Source organism: Taeniopygia guttata, chromosome 2 (genome assembly GCF_048771995.1).
Source record: "Taeniopygia guttata chromosome 2, bTaeGut7.mat, whole genome shotgun sequence".
In the NCBI taxonomy this organism is placed as follows: Eukaryota; Metazoa; Chordata; class Aves; order Passeriformes; family Estrildidae; genus Taeniopygia; species Taeniopygia guttata.
In genome coordinates, this window is record NC_133026.1 from 106,800,182 (window position 1) to 106,819,969 (window position 19,788).

A 19,788-nucleotide genomic window follows, 5' to 3' on the forward strand; every position below is an offset into this window, starting at 1 on the left:
AGATATTTTCCAACCAAAATTATTCTATTCTATGATTCTATAATAGCAACAAGTTCATTCACTGTTTTAAGAGTTTTCTTTTGCCCTTCAGCCCTGCTTATTCTTTTCCACTCTTTGCACAAGTACAATGATACTTAGTACATGTTTAGATGCTTTGATGGCTGGGCCCTAAACCCTCCATAGTGCAGTGATTATTACACTGTTTAAGGTGGCAATTGAATTTTGCTGTTTGGAAAAATGAGTTATTTTTGGCATAATTGTTAGGACGGACATTAATTTGAGCATACTTACTACCGTACGATGTGACAGAAATGCATGTTTTGTTCCTCCAGCACAAAGTGAAAATAAACAGCAGCAAAAGGGAACCCCCTTGCTTGTGGGGATGCTGGTGCTTCTAGAATGTCTGGGTCATGATATCTTGGAAAAATTCTGCTCCCAGCCAGTCATATAAAATAAGCTAGCGGTAGGTAAAATAGTTGCTTGTCCTCGTCATGCTGAATTCTGCAGGTAATTCTGTACCAGGTTGCTTTTGCCTGTATGAAAAGCATTCCTTCTAATGTCACTTGCTACATCATTTGAGCATAATGTTTGTAACATACCTGGATTCATACATCTCTTTAACATGTCCCTACATGTTTTGGCAGGGTTTGTTTTTTTTTTTTTTTTTATGTTGTTGGTTTGGTCTTATGGGAGTTTGGTTTTTTTCACAGGGTAAATGCCTAAACCTACAGTTGTATTTAGTTTTGGTTTACTGAGCTTCATGGCAGATTTGAGAGGACTCTGAAAGGTAGGTGATGTTGTGCCACCCCAGGCACACTTTGGCAGGTGTTGGCACAATTTCCAGGACTCCTGGGGACTGCAGTTCCCCTGCAGGCATGGGCGGGCCTTTCCATTGTTTCTGCCTCACTGGGTTGAGAGCTTAGCTGGCTCACCTTGCTTCCTCATCATGCATTTCTTTGCTTTTCTGCTGTGCTTCCTAGCCGGAGAGTGCTGTTTTTTTCATTATTTAACTGAGTATCCTGAGTGGCAGTCATTGCCTCCTTAGTTTACCTTCTTAACTCCTGCTTACAAATGACATGAACTCAAAATATCTGAAAGGTGGACCAACAGATCTGAACTGTGTGGATACAGAGTAAGACAGGTAGGTGTAAGAAGGAAAATTTTGCTCTTCTTGCATGAATTTGATCAATTTACTGTTTGATTTGTTATTCTGACACCAAAGCCTTTAAGGGAGAAAATAGGTCTCATTTGATTACACCCAGCTGACTCCAGCAGTGATTTGTTTACTAAGCTGACAATACCTTTAAATTAGGATAACACTCCCTTGTGAATGAGATTAATACACCCAGTGTGAATGTGTAAGTGTTGCTTCATTCCTCACTGTTGAAACTGCATTGATGACATCTTCCAGGAATCAACAAAATCATCTTAGACTTACAATGAGGATTCACATGGCAGGGAGCTAATGCAGGAAAGGGACAGCAGCCCTGGTTGAACTCCAGGCCAGTGTGTGTCCACAGACACTTTGCTTCCATGGAAATGTATAAATAGTGGTTAGATTATTTAATATTTTAGGATAAAAAAAAAGAAAAAAAAGAGTAAGATCCAGCTACCTGGTAAGTGCTTCAGGGCATCCTGCATCAGGCAAATGCAGGATGCAGCCCTGCAGGATAGAGCAGCCTCATGCCTGGCTCATATCAATGACAGTACAAGGTTATCAGCACCATCAGCTCTATCACTAAGCACTATCAAGCCAATAAAAGAAGGGATTCTTCTCCTGGTCTAAGAAAACAAGTCAGTATATCTCTGCTCGATTCCTGACACTTTTGACTGCCTGTCCCATTGTTGCTGATATTAAGATACAAATATTAGTTCTTAATTGAGAGTGATTGTATGAAAAGACAATGAGAAAATGAGTGCCTCATAGTTATCTCACTGACCAGGGACTACAGCACCAGAAATGCAGATTTGTGGCTTGCTTCAGAACAGAGGGGCAAGAGAAACCAGATTGAAAGTAAACTCTTGTAAACACAATAAAAAATGCAGTTAATATAAGCACTGGTTTTAGTTGCGCTGAGATCTAAAGCAAAGTAGTTCACAAGAAATTAAATCCAAAGGGTTATGAAACGATGGAGTTTCCTTAAGCTGCTCCTGGTCTTCTGGGCCAAAACCTCAGAAGGCATCATCACCCTCTATGAATGAATCATTTATTATGGAGCCTGCATGTACTTTTCCTTTTGGCATCCCAATAAAATCAACTTAAGATTATTTACACAGACACACTGCAAATGAAATAGTCTGATTTATTTCATCTGAAGATCTGGACCATTATTATTTAAGTTAAAAAACTCTGTATAGAAAGAATCCTCACAATTCTTGTCACTTCCCCAGATGAACCTAAACAATGAAATGTGTGTTGTGAAAAGAAATACAGAAGAAAGGAAGAACGAGTATCTTGATAATTAGTCTTGTCCCCTTCTCTCCAGCCAGACTGCCTTAACATCCCTTTTTTAGAAGATGCACTATTAAAATCTTCCAGAGCAGCCTGCTCTAATTATCCAGTGGAATTTACTGTACAGAAACTCTGGAGTTTTATAGTGGAATCTACAGTGTGATCATAAACCAGCCTTGCCGTGTCCTAAATTTTACGACACAAAGATTGCTTGAAGGAATAACCCCTTTTGCTTGGCACATTGGAGCCCAGATTGCCATGACTATGGCTCATGTTTTGTTCATGTGTATACATATGTATATATTTTCACTTTCCGCTTCTTTTCATTTCTCTTGGAGCGCTGAGGCTTGTGTATTCACTAGTTTAAAATTTCTGCAATAGGGGAGCCGAGGAGTTTGCTTTTCATTTTTTTCCCCGTTTGTTCCCTGAACTCTTCTTGCAGTTTAACAAGTCAAATACAAAACACAGGGGGAATAAACATCCACATGACGGTACCATGCGTGATATGGCATCATTGATTGGATATACTGCATTGGAACATCACACAAAAGAGCCTGTAACGAAAAAAAAATCAGTTGCCTGAAGCTTTGAGCTTTCAAATTAGACTAAAGAGGTTCCCCTGATAACCAGCAGTGTCGAAGCTTTCAGTATTATTTAGCTGCCCTGGTATCAGTAACAGTTTTCAGTCAGAAGAACCCGGAGACCTAACGCACTGCTAAGGTAACCCACCTGCCCTCCCAATACTTTGGGATCAAAAAGCCTATCTAAAAATCTCCAGTTTACTAAGCATGACTGGGAGCAAATGCAACTCTCCCTTCTTCAACACTATCTCAGTCTGTGCAGCCTATTTTGCATCAAAAGATGCATTTGAAAGTAGAGATCCCTTAGAGCTAAATATTCTAAACTGACAGAAGAATTTCTAGTGGCACACCAGCCTAGAGCCATATTTTTATGAGGACATCACTTTCTATTTCTAAGCTTCAGTATGCACTCATGCTTCCTCATTGCCAGGAGCCATGCCACATCAAGTTGCCTCCTCCCAGCTTTTATGGTTTTTTTCTTTTTTTTTAAATGGAGTCCAGTTTTCTGCTGAATTTATAGCTATCTCCTTGAAAAAATGTCAGACACCTATGTCACTGGGATGGAGGTGTCCTGGTGCAGCACAAACCATAAAGGACATTATAGGTGTAATTAAAAATTGATATAGGACAACCATTTGTAAGTCTGATTAGTCTTGAAGGTTGGGAGAGATTAAAAAACACCCCAAAACCCAGACATGATATGCAGTATTCAGTCCTTAAGTATAAGATAGGAACTCACAATAGACAAGAGCTTTAAGTTCATGGGGCTGACCCTGAATTGCTTAGCACCTCACAGTGTTACAGAGAAGGGAAGCTGTGCTGGATCCTTGGCACCAGCAATGCTTTGCAGAGCTGCCCTTGGGTTACAGCCACCTTAGGGCAAAGTTCTGGACTCCTTGGAGGTCTTATTCAGCGCTGAGCAGGCTGCTTGCACTTAAATAAACTGCCATCGCTTCAGTGTCTGGCTAGAGCCTGGTGAGTCACACTGCTGGGTTTTAAGAAACAATAAAGGGCCTTCCTCAATTTCATGTCATGGGAAAACACTGCTTTTACAGTAATGAAGCTAATTTTTTTCCCCAGTGAAGAGGCATCAGGGTTTAGCTGCTCCCACACAGTGTCAGGGAGTTTAACATCCGCTAAAATATTCTCAAGGACTAGCAAAGGATTTCAGTCTTAAAAATTCCACATCCATCAAAGAAGGTAGGAATTTTTATGTTAAAAGAAGAAAGATGTGCTGTTATATGTCAGCAACTTAAAATGCCTTTATCTATACAGCCTGCAAGACATCTGCAGAACATTCAGCAATTAAATATGCCCCCAGCTGAACAATAATGTTGCTGCTTGGTCTGCATATAAATTAAGAATATGTTAAGGGTGTGTGTTCAAGATGGGCTCTGTTGTTGTCAATATCCTTTGCCATAAGCTGCCCTTGAAATCACCCTGGAGTCTGCAAAGGGCACTTGTAAAGGTCCCAGCCACACATCTCTTACTCTCTCACCCCAATAAAAGAGAGTGCAGATCCTTGAAAGAGGGATAAGTAGTAATCAGTCATCATCTTAGGTAGCTTAGATTTTCTCTCAGCCTCCCAGAATATGCTGGTTTGGGAAGGATGGAGGAAGAAGAAAAAAAGGCATAATTTATCCAGGAGTAAATTTATCCAGGTCCCTGTTTCATGTGAGTACCAAGCAAGGCTGGGATTGCCTGGTGAAGCTCTCCTCCCACTACAGTACTAGGGTTTTCCCAAAGGTGCCACCATACCTGGAGGTTGGTTTTTAGGCTGCTGAACTCTCAGCAGCTTTCCTTGCTTGGAAGCTTTGACTGGAGGGCCAACAGTCTGTGCTTACTCCCTGTAGCAAATGTCCTGTCCATCTGTGGTTTGGAGCTCTCAGGTGTGTGTATATCTGTGTGTGTGTGTGTGCTGGAGGGGCTGGAAAAAAACAGCTGGAGAGGCCCTGCTTTTCTTCCACTGCATTATTTCTGAGGGTGACTAGAGGGTGTTGGCACACCTGTCTACCCATCAAGACTTTACGAATATATATTTTCTCTAGTGCCTTCTGTGTAAGGATCCCAAAGTATTTGCAAGATGTTAAGGCATTTCTTGAAGCTGCTGTATTGTTCTAGTGAGGCAGACACCCTGGGAAGGAGCTATGGGTGCCCACTCGCACGTGGAGCAACAGCAGCTGCAGTTGCTCAAGGGACAGCAGCCCTTGCTCAGGTGGCTGCCTGTCTCCTCTGCCAGAAGTCACCCCTTGCAGGAGGAGAGGGAGTGAGACAGATGCTTGTCCATGTGTCTGTGGCTCCTATGGGTGCTGGAGCAATGGTGCACATCCATCCTGGTCCTCCAGGAAAGCACAGGGAGGGCACTGGCCCTTGATGCTTTCTGTGACCCTGCTCAAAGGAGGGACAGGAGCATGCACATCTGCGGCAGCAGGGATGGAATTTGCCATAGCTCATCATTCAGGACCCCGAGGCATTAACTTCTGCTATGACTTACACCATCCTTATGACTGTAGCACCTTTTTGTTTACATTGAATTGCCTTGAAATTACAACGAAAGATAAAATTAAAAAAAAAATCATTTAGCTTTTGCCCATTAGGCCTTATTGTCCCACAGAGCAACAGAAGCCACATCTGTATCTGAAAAAGAGAAGCACTCTCTTGCTCAATCCTCCTGGTAGCAGCTTTGTGTGGATAGTCTGGTGAGCACAAGAAAACATACAGCTATATGGCACAGCACGTGGTCCCAGGCACGTGTGGGTTTACAGTAAATAATCCAGTTGGAGGTCTTTCTTCTGGGCAGAGCTTTCCGTGTCACCTCTCAGCAGGAGAGAGCTGCTTATTCTGTACCTGGATTCTAATTTTAACAATAACTTTATATTTAAGCACTACAGAATATGTTTTCTTTCAGCAATCTTGTAGCAACAAATAGCTTTTACCTCCCTTTCCTCGTCAGATTTTTTTTATTCTTTTTCATTCCTTTTTTTGGGCTATTTGAAAAGAAACCCTGAATTTTAGCTGGTACAAACATCACTTGACTTGTTAGAGGTGATATAATGGGGTAAAGAGACTTAAAGTGTGCAGGGAAACCAGCATGTCTTGATAACCCTATAATCTTCTGGGAGAAAGGTACAGAGATATCCAGAAGCAGTAAATATGGTAAGGTATGCATAGGGCAACTCCAGACCATTAGCTAGGGACCCATAATGGAACATTGCCGTCTTTAAAGGCATTTTTGTTTCTACAATTTTTATGACAGTTTTATGGCAATTCTGTAACCACTGTACTTCACTGCTTCACAGTGATTCCTTTTTATCTCCTGAGATTTTTCCAAGACATTAGGATGTAATATATGGAGAGAAGAGCAATCGTCGCATAGCAAGCTACACATAAAAGAGTCATATAATCAATTGTTCTGATGTCATAAAAGTCACAGCCCACTGATCTGATGTCACTGTGATGGATTGGGAATTTTAATGCTTCATTTATGGTGTTTAAAAAAAATGTGGGAAGGGGTGGTTATGTCAAAACACATGCCATTCTTAATGTGGCATTAACAGAGCTAAATGGGGTGCAGTGATATTTATTTATTTGACCGCAGAAGTGTGAGCCAAGATCAGTGTTAACAGCATTAAATGTGAATATTTCTGTGAGCTTTCAGAAACCAGTGGGCGAGAGCCAGGAGCAATGAATATTTACTCCAGCTGAGGATCTCCTCCAATGTTTTAATTAATAATAAGGGAAGTAAGGGCTCGAACTTGACTTTGCCCCAGGTCAGGGGCACATGGCTGTGGTATCCAAAGAGCAGCCTGGGAGGCTGTGGCTGATGGTGTTGCAGTCTGCTGCTGCTTCCCACATGCTTTGGCAAAGGAAATACCCCCAGCTTGCCCTTCCCTTGCTTACAGTAATCAGCGGGTGAGGAGAGGAAGAGGAGTGGGCGCTGGAACAAAGGTCTGCGAGTATTGCCATGGCCAGAACTGAATGGACACAGCAGTCACACAGAGGTGGCTCTGCTCCCTTCACTGTGGCCCACAGCTAGGGAAAGTCACTTGAAGTGAAGGGGAATGTGGCACGGCCCTTACTTTTTAGGCGAGACAGTGCAAGATGGGTCATATGGGGCCATAAGATTCAAGACATCCATAGATTCAAGATTCAAGACATACTCCTAGGATTTAGGATTGGAAAGCTGTACTGTTTCAATGTTTGCACTCCTGAGGCAATAGGTTGTTCAGCAGGGCATGGACTGGTTCCGTTTGTGTGGTCACTGTGTGGTGAGGAGAGGGAGTATATTACTTTTATGGTGGAGGAGCTTGAGGCTGGCATTTCCCATCCTGGCAGTCAGCCACAGCCCTCTACTAAAACACATCAGGTGGCTGTTTCTGTTCTAACTTTTATTGGGCTGGTCTTGAAAGTGTCACTGACAGGTCTCAGGGGCTGTGTGTGCTGGGGACATGGACAGGTCATGAGTCCCAGAAACTGCCCTGGACTCACAGGACTTGGTTTAATTTTGTCTTCTGTTAAAACGCTTTTATTTGCAACAGAGAGGACTGTAAAAATGAAAGTCACTCATCAAAAAACACAGTTGTGAAATCACCATATACATGGGTGTTATGCATGAGAGCATTACTACCTCAGTTTGTGATGGGCACGTGAGCTTTTGCACCTGGCCAGATGTACATCTGGAAAAAAAATAAGTAAATCCCATGCAACATTCTTGTTCATCCTGGCTACACTTAAAAGATGATTCTGTGCCATTGCCAGAGAAGTTATCACTCTAATTTTCTCCTCTTCACACACAGAGTTGGAAAAGAAGCCAAGGGATCCATTGCAGAGATCTGTATTAGTGTATATTTTTTTTCACCATCATTTTTGAAGTATCATAGAGTCCCCTTCCTTCATGTTGAAAGCAGAGTAAAAGAACTCCAATTTCATGCCCTCAGGCCTGAAAGAAAGAATAAAAACAACACAGCATTTGCATCTGTTTAGCAAGCTCTGTTCTAGAAGTCTCCATGCAGGAAAAAAAAAAAAAGGGGGAAAAAGCCCCATCATTTCAGGTGACATGGAGCTGTCAGAGAGTACTGAGGAAAGGCACAGAAGAAAATTATTGTTGTAAATGACCTAAGAATTTATGGCCTTATGATTGCAAACACAAAGTCTAAAAAGGTTACATTCTCTTGCTTCTCTGCCTACCCCTGATATCAATGAACATCAGCTAAAGGTGGCTGAAGAACCAATTTCATGCATCTACTGTAGAAGGAAATGAACTGAGCCAAGGGCAAAAATAAAATTATACAAATGTTATTATAGACTAGCCTGCTTCTGTCCTAGTTTAATTCAAATTTCAGTGCTGCAGGCTTTGCTGCTGGCAGTAGCCTTCCTGAATAAATCAACATTTGCTTACATCTAAATTATTAGAGAAACATGTGACTTTGTTTATTGTATAAATTATACGCAAGGTTAAAGCATTAACTGTTCAACGGGCTTTGTGCAGCCACACAATCACTCCCATCCCCCCAAACCTTTCTCCCCCAATACTGTTTTGAGGACAAGGCATCCAGGCTGGGCTCAGTGGGGGCTGCCTGGCAGGAGTGCAGCTAAAGGCATCATTTTAGGGCCTTTCCTTTCATTGCGCTGCCCCAGGGGAAATCACTCACTGCCATGCAGAGCACGCAGAGGATGTAAAGCACCCTTGTGCTGACTGGGTAGCTCTTCAGACCTACTTTGCAGCAGTGTTTATGGGTGTAGGAGGTAATGGGGAGAGAGATGCTCAATACCTGGGCACGTGTACAGGCAGGAGGAAGGAACCTGCTGCTACCAGCCCTTGCGGTGGATAGTGAGGTCCCATCTGCCACAGCCTCCACAGCAGGTTCCTGCCTGGAACCACAGCAGCCCAGTCCTCAGCACTGCAGCAGTGTAACTTCTGACTGCAGTATCTGGGATTATTGCTGCAAAGTATTGAAGGATCCTCTTTTTAAAACAAAGAAAGCAAAAAACCCAAAGGAGCTCTTCTCCCCCAAAGCCAGTAATGTCTCATGGGCCAATTGGTGTGATGCTTGTTGTCACAAGTATATCACCACATAGCAGCTGTGTAAATCTTTTCCACAAAGGTATCAGATGCCACTAGCTCGGGGTCTAGGATATGGAATCCAAATGTATGTCTCCTGAGTTCCTGCCCTGAAATACTATCAGGAGGTTTCTGTGGCCATACTGAACTGAATATTTTGTTCACAATTCATTTACACTTATAAATTAATATATACTTTCAATGCTGTAAAAGGGCCATTGAACAGAGCTGTAGTTTTATATTCAGCAACAGGATGTAATTTCCCTATCAATAAAATTGTTGTTTGTTTTTCTCTGCACTCGATTATTATGGAAATTTCACAGTTTCTCAGCTACAGTGGTGTCTAGTGAAATGAGCAGGCCATTTATGTGGAACTTTTTTCAAGTGTCCTTACTCTTTTCTATTTATGCTAATGTTATTTCATGCTAATAGCAGACTATATTTTGCTTTGATACTATTAAAACCTGGCTGGCTTGAGTAAAAGGAACATTTTTATAATGTTTTCTGGAATTGATCTAACACAGTAAAATCATCTCCATTACCAGTGTGATTTTAGAGGAGACTCTGTTTCTCTGCCCTTCAATCCAAAAAGTGAAAAATCCTTTAGACATAAATTAATTTCACTGGCTCCTTTTCCTATTTTTATTCTTTGTAAACGATAACTCACTGTGTAATTTAGCTATGCTGCAAGGAGTTTTTCTTCCAAGAGGGATTCAGGAAGCATATATTGTTTATCTCAGCCTGTGAACATGAGGTTTACAAATCTCATTACCAAATAATGGGATTGGAATTCCTATTTCAATGTTTATGCATCTTTTTGCAAAAATGTGACCTCCTTCTCCATACTGAATAGCTGAGATCTTCCTTCTCCATTAGACAGGTCTCTGCACCTGGCTTCCTTCCTGGGTATTGCCACAAAAATTGGTGGGATCTTTAAACACGGGAAATTAACTTTCAGCCTGGAATGGAAGTTAAGGAGAACTCCAGCTCCTTTGCCTGAAATTTATATGAGACCTGGGAGAGGAGACTCACCAAATGAGAAGATTCAAGGCAGAAAATGTAACAAATATTTAGGCATTTCTAATGGCAGAGTTACTCTGTCTTCTATAGTGGTTCTGTTCACACCTGCCTTCAGAGCCTCCTACCTCAGTGGCACTGAAAAAGTGCTGAGGAAAACGAGTTCAGGTTCCCCACACCCACCTGCCAGGGGAAGGTTCCCATGAATCCCATGGCAGTTTTGGGGGAGATGTCAAAATGCAAGCTAGCTCCTCCTTGGCCTTATGCTGCTGCCCCTGAGCTCAAGCTCTTAAACCAGGGATAAAAATCTGGTGCAGCAACATCTTGCCTCGGTTGGAAAATTTGCCTCATCTGACTGACAAGCCTGGGTGCCGGGGTCAGCTGGGAGGCCTGGCTGAACAGAAGGCTGTAATGAAGACATTTTCTCTCTCCTGGCTGACCTCCTACAGCCGACAGATTTGAATAGCCTCTTCTCCAGCTGACAGAATGAAATGCAGGCTAGCAGAGATCAAAAGCACTTACCATTTATCTACCTAGTTATTCATAAAGTCCCCCATCACCATAGTATCTGAAAGCCTCCAGTGAACTGGGGAGAGTTCCCTGGGGCTAAGAGCCTCCAGTGCTTCCTCACAGCAATCAGAATTGCTTCCTGAGGGTTGGTCTCTTTTTTTCCCTTCTTTCTCCTGCTCGTAATTTTTATCCATTACTGCAGATCATCATGGGGATTAAAAGGAAGATTGAATCAACTGGGCAAAGGCTTTGACTGAATTTGCATACACTCTCATCCAGCTCCAGTACTCTAGCTTCTGATCAAAAGATTTATTGTAATAGTAAAAAAGTGGCTGAAGAGAGGAATTAGAAGTTCCTAGCCGCAAAGTCCTATCTGGGAGGAAATTAACAGAGACAAGACTACAATTTTAAGACCGAGTGTATTTTACACACTGAAAAGAGAAATAAATGCACAGCTGAAATATTTTTACAAAAAGGTACAGAATTTTCTGGTGAGAATTTTCTCCTTGCAATTTGCACAGTGCTTTGACAGTTGGTCACGCAAAGCAAATAGCTCAATGCTGTTAAAGAGAATAAAAGGACAAATATGAAAATAAAAGAGCATTTCTTTGAAAACATTTGTATAATTTTTACACCAATCTCATGATTTCTCAAAATCTAATTTGTGATTACTAAAATTTATCTCTGACCATTATAAAATTCCATGGCACAGATTTTTCCAAACAAAGACTCCAGTTTTACACAAAAGCAAATATATCTTTGATATCTGATATCAAAAGCCAAACTATAAGCAGGTTTGGCTATTGACTTTCATCTGTAGCCTGGTTTTCTTTCCACAGTCTTCCAATCTAAACTGAAAACTAACCCCAGGAGTCCAAAATGGTTGTTAGATAGGACAAACTGATAAACAGTCTACTCTACCTTGACATTGGTGTTACCTATTTCTTTTAGGGCTGAAAGCAAGTTTTTTAATTGATCTTTCTTCTCCTTCCTACTTGTCCGCCTGTTTACATCACTCTTGCACTTTTCCTTTGCTGCTACAAGAACAAATCCTTCATTTTTTGAGAGGTTCTGGGATGCTGCAGTGACAAATATCCTGGAGTTTCTATCAACAAATGATGAAAAAATTTAGTCATGGTATGCCAGTGTTTTCTTCTTCTGATTCATATTAAACAATCAGTGATTTATTAAGAGCTTGTTAATTAGTAATGTGGCAAACTTGATGATTAAAAAGAAACCCAAAGCAACAGAGAGGAGAACCTCTACTGGATTATCTTATGAAAAATGCAATCAGGCTGTAAAAGCAAGCTAAAAATAAAACTAATGCCTTCTTCATTGACCTCAGGCAGTTGCAATTGGATAAAACACTCTTCAGTTTGTTCCCAGCAGTTTTGTGCAGTGTTGCTCTATGATAGGACTGGCAAGTGTATTCCGCTTGGAGGAAGATTCATCTTGGCTGAGTGTGTGGGAATTCTGAGTTCAAGTGAAGCCTTAGAAGAATCATATTTCAGGTGCCTACAAGTTTATAAATACAGGTTCATAGAGAAGTGGTTGCTGCCAGAGAAGTACCTACTTAGCCTTTTATTTATACATCTGAATGGCATGAGCTATGGTACAGGTCATTAATGTGATATGGCAAAAAATATGGTCGAAAAGAAATCTGTCCTTTATTGCCCAGGTGACAGACATCCCTTTATTTTGTAATCTGTCTCTGTTGGAAACTGCAGTAGCCAGAGCTCCATTTTGGTGAACCTGCTTGGGTTTTTTTTTAACAGGATTTGCTTTGTCCTTACAAATATATTAAACTATTTAAAGTTTACACCAGGCTTTACCAGAACAACTGCTGTAAATACATAATATTATAAAATTGTACTACAGTATATACTATGCTATAGTAATCTACCATATTACCACACTGTTGTATAAAAAAATATTATATCTGTCAAGGAAATAAATCTAATACCTGAGGAAGCATCCTTTGCTGGTTTGTGTGATAGTCCTTAGTCACATAGCTATTAGTTTACAAAAATCAGTATTTCATAGTGGGGCTTCCACTACCTATTGCTAATTAAATAAATTCTGCCATACGTGTAAAAGTTATTGGAATGTATTCTGAGCAATAAGCTCTCCTGTCCACAAGGGATATATAAACTGGGCACAGGGCAGTGCAAAAGGTATTAAGCTCCAGTGTCCTGTAGAAACAGTCTTGATTTTTTGGTTAGGAGCATAATGTTCCATCACATGAGAAACCTGGGCTGTGGTGTTAACTTCACCCAGCTCAGAGTTTAGGAGCATCACAGAGGTGATACTTTCAGCCTTGGAGGCATAATGTATCATACTTGAGCACCTTGTTCACAGCAGTGCTGCAGTCCTGAAATAGGCAATCATCACTTCTTGGAGCTGATGGCTTTCTGCTGCAAGGTAGCAGTGTCACCTAATACTGTGAGGCGAAGGGATGAGGGTGTGGAAGGACAGAATTTAATGAGGAAAAATACTTTGCAGTAGTGCTTTAAATGCCTCAGGTTTGGTGTCCTAGCAAGCTCTGGATAAGTGAGAAAAGGCACAAATAGCTTGGACTTCCACATTAAAAAAAAAAAAAAGTTTATTTAGCTTACAATTATGCAGGGATTATTCAGGGAGCTTTACTTTTCTCAGGGAGTGTTTGCAGTGATGGTTTCAATGCTGTGTAATTACACACAGCCGGATCTAAAGCAGGTTTTTGTGTCAGCTGGCACACAAATCTAATCCCTGCTCTGCTCAGGACAGATGAGACCAAGGGACAGTGCCATGCAACATGTGCAATGAAGCTTCCAGGTCTCTGCTCTCCTTTGTCCAAGGGAATACAACCTCCTCTCTCATTCCCAGCTGGAGGGAGACCAAAGGATAAGTGTTTTCAGGTTGTCCCTCCTCACTTGCTGAGTCCTTCATACAAGGTCAGTTCCAGCTGTTGAAAGGATCAGCTCCTTTTCTGAATTTCTAGGAAAGGAGTCCCATGACCCACTTGGAATAGGGTTCTAGGCAGTGAGTCATAAGCATATGTTAATTGTGTCTTACAAGAGATTAAATACCTCAGCCCCTGAAACAGGCAAAACTGAAGATACACCTGTTTTCCCATCATTTCATGTCATGTTGCATCTGTGTTTTGGCCTCTGTTATGTGATGCTCTCTATGTTTTGCCAAGCACTCTGTAGTGTCTTTTGACAGAATTTTTTGTAGTGACCAGACACTCAAAAGTTAGCCAATAGCAAGTGGCATGACCCTGCCCAAAGAAATTCTAGGTAATTTTAGTGCCTTTAAGATGGGAACTTTGAAGCAACCCATAAGTCCATGTTAAGAAATTGGTTCAGCACTGACAGAGAAGTGTGATACCTGATGTATCTGCAGGTTTGAGCATGATGCTGCAGTAACACAAACATGCTTTCAGGCAAGTGACTTCCATTAGGGAACCATGTCTGGTCCACTGATGACTCCGTCATTTCAGTGGGGGATTCAAGTGATCAGTCTTAGCTGGCAAAAAAGGCAAAATCTGAATCCCAAACATTATGAGAGCAAATGATTGCATGTATTTTAAGACTGTCTGCATCAAGGACTTGGCGTCCCTGTTCCAGAGCCATAAAACTAAAACCAACAGAAGCGAATGCCAAATCTAGACATCTCCATTCTTGCTGTAACTACAGAGTTTCTGAGACATCCACAGGAAGGACAGAATACACGTGCAAGAATAGTCTTGTACATGCTGCTGGTGCTGCAGAGTGAAGCTCTAGGGGTGTATTCTTCATGTACTCAACAGCCCTGGATGATGGTGTTTCTGTCCTAGTTGCTGGAAGTTATTACTCCTGCCAGAAGACATGATTCAGTGAGAGTTCCTGAGAAAGGCAGCTGGCTGAGGTTACACAAATGAGGAAGGCAATTTTTCTAACTGTCTGGCTTGCAGCAGATAAGGAAGGGCTTGTGTGCCCCTTTCTTGGCAGGGCTGAGGTGACAACACTTTCTGGTAGGGGCATGGAAACCCCCAATTAGGAATGATAGTCTTTGACAGGCACAGCTGTTTGTAGAATCCATGACCTAGTATCAAGACTTCAAGTGTCACTTGAAAATTAGCTAGACAATGGCAAACAATATTTACAGATGGAGAAAATCTGGCACTAGAGGCATTAGAAGGCTTGGCACACAGTACTCTGGCAGACACAGGGTTGCAGGACTCCTGCCTCGCATCTTCCTCCTCCAGTCTCTCCCCACTTCTGCCTTCCAGGGTCCCGCAGTGGCAGGGTCAGATGGAGGGGTGATCCAAGGGATGCCCTTCCTGTTATGTCATCCAGTTTGGTCTGTTCAGGAGCAGAGCTCCGCACCTCTGATACCGAAGAAAGCACACACACACAGGCTGCAGCTCTGGCTGCCTGCAAAAGCAAGTGCTGGCCTTCAGCCCTGACAGCTGGAATGCAGAAGTGCAAAGCAAAAGAACGAAAGCACTGCTTCATTTCTCTCCTCTTTATCTGTACACTCTGTTAGTTAAGATGGTTCGGGATGCTGTCTGTTCTGTGGGCAGTCTATCATCCTCAAGCTGCCGTAGCCTTGATTAAATCCAAGCACTTTAATTAGAAGAGAGCTGTAGCCCTGTATGGTCGTCCCCCACTCTGCAAACAGCGGTAGGGAAGTACAATTACACATAGTGACAGATGGAGAGCACTAAGGTAGGTGTTAAACCCGTGTGCAGCTCACAGCCCAGCAGGGCTGGCTCAGCCCCATGGCTCTTCAGGGCGAATGAGCTGGAGACTTGGAAGTTGACAGAGTGAACATGCACTTTCATAGTAGGACTTGAAAATTGAAGGCACAACACCTTTCATATGCATAGAGACCTGCTGGGGAAAGCTCAGCAGTAACTTTTCCATTCCTTTCTGGCCATTCTTCCCAGAGGTGAGTCCTAGTTTTGTCCTATTTTGGGAAATCATGCAAAAGAGATTTTGGTAAGAGCCTGCTTTGGGTAGGTAAGGTGGTTTTAGCATTGAATTTTTCATCTGATTGTATTAAGATTGCTTATAAGCTGAAGAGCTGATCTTCAGCTCTCCTCTTTTATAGTATCTTTATTCTGAGTGGATTCTTCACCCGTAGATCCATGGAAAAGGACAGAAAGACAGAGGGAGAAAAAAAAATAAGATCAGAAATTTTTTTTTAATCTCTTGATCAGCATCTTCTGAAGAGAGGCATGTGCAGGAGTTTCCACAGCATTGGCTGCAGTTAATGAGGCTGCAAGGGACTTTATCTCAGCAGGTGACAAGTCCTCTTTTGAGTGCTCAGAGTAACATCACATAGTATTTCCAGACTTAGCTACCTCTTTTGGAAGCTGGGCTTGGCAACACCCCAGGATAGCAGCTATGGCACATAGTCCAGCAACTTTCTTCTCATCGATTAAAGGGCTAATGTGGTAAACCTCCCCATAGCTAAACAAGTTATGTTTTTCTCTAGGATTTTCTGCATCCCCACAAGGAGAATGGGGAGAAACGTGAGAGCTTTCAGCCTCAGAATGGTACAAAGAGTCTTACTGGTGCGAGTACAGCTGTGGAAAACAGGGCTTATTGTTTAGCATGCCCATGTTTCATGCACAGCCAGGGAAGTGCTGATGAAGCAGTCACACCTGGGGAAAGGGGAAGAAAGAGCATTGTTTATTCAGTAGGGAAATTACAGACATGGACAAACATTGCTCCTGCTCCTCAAAAGTGCACCACTGCTCAAAAGGCAACATCTGAGGTCATCTATTAATAGGATTTATGCTAATGAGCGAGCTATCTGGAGAATACAATAGAAATTACTTACAGAACACTTTTGCTTCCTGATACTTTTGCAATCCAAACAACAAAGTCAAGATTGCTATCTATATTTCTTTGAACACATAAACTTCCATCTCAAATTTGGCCAAGGGTAAGTAAATGCCATCCAACTGCACTTTTTTCTTTCAGTCTGCTTAAAAATCAACACTAAGAATTCCTCCTGGACTTTAATAAGGGTATAAGGGAAGGGGTAGAGGAGAAGGAAGCAGCTTTCCAGCTACTTCAGCCGAACAGCTGGCTGCTGCACAGGGCTGTGAGGTATAGGAATAGCATGAAAAGCTGTGATACAGTTCCTGGGATGCAACCCTATTTCATCTCAGGAGTTGCCTATGCTGGCTGGAATGCTGCAGCTCCCACATGGGAGCTGGAGTCAGAACATTCCCCCTTGCTGTCCCTGCCCTTTTCACTCCTTACAGAAAAATGCTTTTATATAAGACCTTTGTTGCAGTTAAAGCTCTGCCAGGCACACCACTGCTTCATAGTTTTCCCCCATTTGCTTAAGTGCATAAATTCTGGATTTCTCCTTGACAGTCCCAGTGCATGCTGGAGGGATGGAGGAGACCACAGAGACTCAGAGACAGCCCTGCTGACTGAGCCCTGGGGATATGTCTGCTCAGCCTCCAGTGGGCAGATATGGGCTTGCTTCAACCAAAAACTGCACACAAGGGTTACCTTGCTGACTGTCTTGTCTGCCTCCAGCTATGTGGCTTCATCTGAAGAACATATGGCTTGAATCCAGGCCTTGAACCCTTGATCAACCCAAAATTTGATACCTCTAGCAGATCAGTCCTCTCTTGGGATACAGCTGTGTAAGAGACCTCATCACTGACACTGTATGAGTGAGCAGAAATTCAAGAGAGGGAATTTAAAACTGATTTTTCCACCTAGGTGAAAGGAATTGGTGTGTTAGCAGAAGGAACAACTTCTGATCCTGCTGCAGAAGTATTATTTTTGCCAAAGGACAGAAAGGTTCCTAGACCACAGGCAGCCTGAAGGCTGCGATCCAGAGGAAGATGAAGAAGAAGCAGGACTTGAAATAAAAATTGCAGGTCGTGTCTGTCCAAAAAAATGTGTATTACAAACAAAACAAAAGAGGAGTCTCTAAACACAGAAATTTGGTGGGTTTTGAACATCAGGGGAGAGAAAACTAGAGGACATTAAAGATCATATTAAACATTTTCTTCAGGGCTCTGGAATTGCAACTTCACTGTTGGCAAAATTTGCAGACAACTGTAAATGATAAAAGTGGGGACAATTACATAGTGATTAAATACCATGGAAGAATAGGACCATTAACAAAAAAAGAAGTTTCCATGCTAAAAATACAAGTTTAGGGAGGTTGTCTGTGGGGTATGGCAGAGGAGGGGGAGTGCTCAGAAAAGGAGCTGAAAATGAACATCCTGTGGTACTCAGTAGGTCTACAAAGAGAAGGAATAGTCTTTTGTGAAAGTTTTGTGAGACTAATACTGGTGTGCTACCTGCAGACCTTGTGCTCACATGGTAAAGGGAAGGTGGGAAGAATAGAAAAGAGCAGTGAAGAGAGTCGCAGTGAAGAGAGTCACAGTGATAGCTGTGCTGTGGTGTATGAGTGTGAGATGGAAAAAAAAAATACTGGCTACTGAAGGGCTTTAAATTAGAACTGATGGCTGGAAGTTGAAACCGCAAGTGCAATTCTCAATACAGAGGGTGAGTAAATGTGAAGTAAAGGGGCCAGGGAATTGATGGGGTTTTGTTTCTCAGTATCTTTAAATCAACATAAATCAGGGAATACTTTCCTTGAACATAGATTTTTTTTTTCCTGAAGTTTGATGTATCTTTGATCCTAGAAGAGTCACCATAGCTTGTGAGCATAAGGGAATGTGCTGCTTTGTGCTTACTTGGAAAGGCAGTGTATCTCAGGTTCAGATAGGTCTGTTTTGTCCCTAGTAGATTCACAGAGACATTTTGATTTGGTAAAGGAGAAAATTATATAGGATAGTTAAAGGATACAGGATATAACATGATCAAAGCCCGAGAATCACAGGAATAGCAGTAATTAAAATATTGTGATCTGAGTGTAATGGCAATGGCAGATTTTTCATTCCAAAGGTAATGGTGCTAATACTTTTAATGCTTGCACATTTCTCTTCAGTTCTACTAAATGTGGGGCACTGAAATATTTCTGTTTGAGAGAAGGATCACTTTCAATTGCAAGGAGATTATCTCTGCTTCACCAATTTCCTTAGGCTCCTTTGAGATTGTGGGCTTCTAGCACAGGTTTCCTGTGCCAATTCTGCCCAAGTGTGTTGTGATTTTTGATGCTGAAGAAATAACACTGCAGATGATCTTGAAGGTCACATGAAGGCAGGAGAACTGCAAAACAGCATGACTTTGCACCCAGCTGAAAGCTGATTGGGAAGAAAGTGGTTGCAACTGGACAGCCTACGTCCTGCTAGCCTAAAGCTCATGGGGACAAATGTCTTTCTTCATCTAAAGGGTTAGCATTTCTTACTGGAATTGTGCAAAGAAAAGAAATTAACCCCCCCCCCTTATGGGATGTGATGTTCTTTTAGCCAATATTACCATCTTTGTTTATCCACTCCTACACCACAAACCCTGAACATGTGCTACATGTCCTTAGGCACCCATTGGTTAATTTACTTGTGTAGAGTAAGGCAACAAAATTATAATAATAAATTACGAAACATAATACAACTGGAACAAAATATGCTCTACAAAAATTCCTCCTGCTTTTTTCCTTGGTATTTCTTCTCAGCCAGAGATATTATATAAAACTACAGGTCAAAGTATGGTCTGTCACATTAATAAATCTTATGAGAAAAACTAAATAATTCATTAAAACAAATTAACAAGTTAATAAGAACAGAAGTGAGTTAAAACACAATAAAATATTATTAATACATCTCAGCCTGTATGTAGAGCCTGTTTAAAATGAATCAATGTACAATTAATGGGAATCTGATCTCAAGTTTTTGTATGATTATGTATAGGGTAGATCATGCAAATCTGCAAGGTGTTTAATATCTTTAGCACTTCTGAAATTAAACTAAGTATAATCTGGACTTCAGGGTCCTCAGCTACTGCAGTGATGGGAATTTTAGAAGAGAAACTGGTTGTCAGAAAATAGCATATATATTTGTGAGACTACACTCTATAACCTCCCACTGCGTTTTCCTCTCTTTGTAATTTTTCAGTTTAAATAGAAATATTTGTGTTGGAATGAAACCATCAGAATTCTGGATAAAATAATGACAATTTTAGTTGTCACACATTTGTTTTGAATGTGTTAGATCTATTACAACTGCAGCATTGATTAATGACATTTTCATCTTTTTGTATCGG

General features: G+C 41.6%; 1 long non-coding RNA gene across 1 annotated transcript in view; it reads left to right on the forward strand.

Annotated features, from left to right (window-relative positions):
• Window positions 1-924: 924 nt before the first annotated feature.
• The window catches only part of LOC140682408 (uncharacterized), a 31,101-nt gene continuing 12,237 nt past the window's right edge, over window positions 925-19,788 (forward strand). Inside the window, exon 1 of the long non-coding RNA XR_012054111.1 lies at window positions 925-1,141. This is a non-coding gene — a long non-coding RNA (uncharacterized lncRNA). The remainder of the gene's footprint in view (window positions 1,142-19,788) is intronic.